Source organism: Onychomys torridus, unplaced genomic scaffold (genome assembly GCF_903995425.1).
Source record: "Onychomys torridus unplaced genomic scaffold, mOncTor1.1, whole genome shotgun sequence".
Taxonomy (NCBI): Eukaryota; Metazoa; Chordata; class Mammalia; order Rodentia; family Cricetidae; genus Onychomys; species Onychomys torridus.
Window position 1 is genome coordinate 7,380 of NW_023413198.1, and position 2,421 is coordinate 9,800.

Genomic DNA, 2,421 nt, shown 5'->3' on the forward strand with positions numbered 1-2,421 from the left:
AGAGAAACACAGTCTTGAAAAAACAAAAAACAAAATAAAAATGGTATGATGACCCAGCTTAGTATAGAGAGATCTTTACACAGATCACAGATAGTCTCTTTATCCAATGTGGATGAGCAACCCATTCACTGTTTCTACTGCAGACACATAACCATACATAAAGTGTGAATACACATTTACACCCTAGCATCCAAAGCTCTAACAGCCCTGGTTAGCATACTATTTATGTTTGGGATATTTTGGAGGCACCAATGCCTTAGCCAAATTCTACTTTGTGTGAATTACTATTTCCTGAGCATTGGTATATCCTTTATATCACCAATTATACACTTCAACTTTGCAGCTTAATAGCAGAGTGCTACCCCGTACATGAGATGCCATTTACAACCTCCACAAATTAACTCCAAATGGGACTTACACCTAAAAGCCAAACAAAAAATGTAGAACGTCAAGAATATACTTGAGGGCTGGAGGGATGGCTCAGAGGTTAAAAGCACTGGCTGATCTTCCTGAGGTCCTGAACTCAATTCCTGGCAACTACATGTTGGTTCACAGCCATCTATAATGAGATCTGATGCCCTCTGCTGGCATGCAGACATGCACGCAGGCAAATACTGTATGTATAATTCATTTTTAATGAAGAGGCATTGAGCTTTGTGCAGTGGCAGTACGGTAGCCAATGAGGTTTATCTGAGGCACGATTATTACTAGTTGAAAATTTTTCCAAAAAGAGATGCAGTGATTTAAAAAAAAAAAAAAAAGAAGGAAAGAAGATACTTAAAACTAGGCCTCTCTGAGTTTGGCAACCTGCATAAGCTTTGAGAGGTTTCACTAAGGACCTGATGTAGAGAGCAAATACAGAGCTCCATCTCTAATACTAGGAATATGCTTGGAAGAGCTGGTGATACTCTGGGCCAGGGCCTTTTGAAAAGGTTTCTTTAGGTCCTCAGAACCCAACACTTTGCACACAGGGGACTGTGGTTATGAGTCCCAACACTACTGTGGATTTTGTGGATAATGTTCATCAGTTACCCCATGTTCCTCTTGTGCAACATTATCTGGTTAGCTTACTTCCGAATTTGTACACCTCCTTTTAGAATTGAATCCATAGATTTACACAACAAGAGACTTGCTATTGGATTTGGCACAAATCTCCAGGCCATCTGGGATAGGTCTGTCCTTAGATTGGAAACCAGGGATGGGAAGCACTGTGCTTTGTCCTTTCTGCTCACCTGGTCCTGTCACTCAAACCTCCCTAGCCAATCAGAGCCTCCAATGGACCTGACAGTCAGATGGGTGGGTACTTCCAGGAGCCAGGTTCCTGACTCAGCTCTTCTCCAGAGGAAGTCAGAAGTTGTCCTGTGTACTGTGCCTCCATTGTGAAGAGTGCAGGTCAGCTCAGCACACCATGGTGAATGATGGGTTGTTCTCCAAATATGAGTGAGGGGCTGCTGTCCCCAGGCAGGGAAGAGTGGGTGGTCTTTGTAGTGAGGTGCTGCTTTCTGCAGACTGGGTAGAGCTGCTCACTGAGGCTCTGGAGCTGGTTTGGTACATCCTTCCTGAGTTGAGTGGGAGCTAGCTTTAAGACACAGAGTTCATCCAGGTGGGGGTGGTGGCGCATGCCTTTAATCACAGCACTTGAGAGGCAGAGCCAGGTGGATATCTGTGAGTTGGAGGCCAGCCTGGTCTACAGTGGGTGATCCATGACAGGCACCAAAACTATGCAGAGAAACCCTGACTTGAAAAAAAAAAAAAGATACACAGAGTTCATCATTTTCCTGCCTGGTCCAGCCTGGTCCTATGTGATCCTTGCAAGTCCCTGGGCTGGACTGGCTTCCTCGGAATAACTTAAATCCCAGGGCTGTGTCTTCACAGAGCATTAAGAGCAGATCTGTGCTTAGAACTTCCTTTGTTATTAACATCACTGTGAAATTCTGGTGCCTGTATTGCTCATGTTGTAGTATGTGGAGAAACATCACCAGATTTGACAAACTCGGAGAATACTGGTTTCTCTAATAACTTCCAGAATTTCTGAACCTTTAGTATTTAACTGTGAGGCTTAGGATTCACCTGGAGTTAATGTTGTGGAGCTTGTGAATGGTATCTCCTGTGTAGAGTAGCGTTCCACTGCTAAACTGTGATGTAGAAGAGTAGAATTGAGGCTAGTAGAACTGATGGTATAAGGATTTAGCAGTTCTTGGAGAAATTAAATGACACAAAATAGAATGTAGGTAAGAGAGGACTGCTGTGGATATTGCTCTGTGTAAATAAAGTTCTGATTGGCCAGTGGCCAGGCAGGAAGTATAGGCGGGACAAGAGAGAAAAGAATTCTGGGAAGTAGAAGGCTGGAGAGAGACAACACCAGCTGCCGCCATGAAAAGCAACATGTAAAGACACTGGTAAGCCACAAGCCATGTGGCA

The 2,421-nt window shown here is 43.9% G+C and overlaps 1 pseudogene; it reads left to right on the top strand.

Annotated features, from left to right (window-relative positions):
* The first annotated feature begins 650 nt into the window (after positions 1 to 650).
* Positions 651 to 837, top strand: LOC118576183 (annotated as a pseudogene).
* The last annotated feature ends 1,584 nt before the right edge of the window (positions 838 to 2,421 follow it).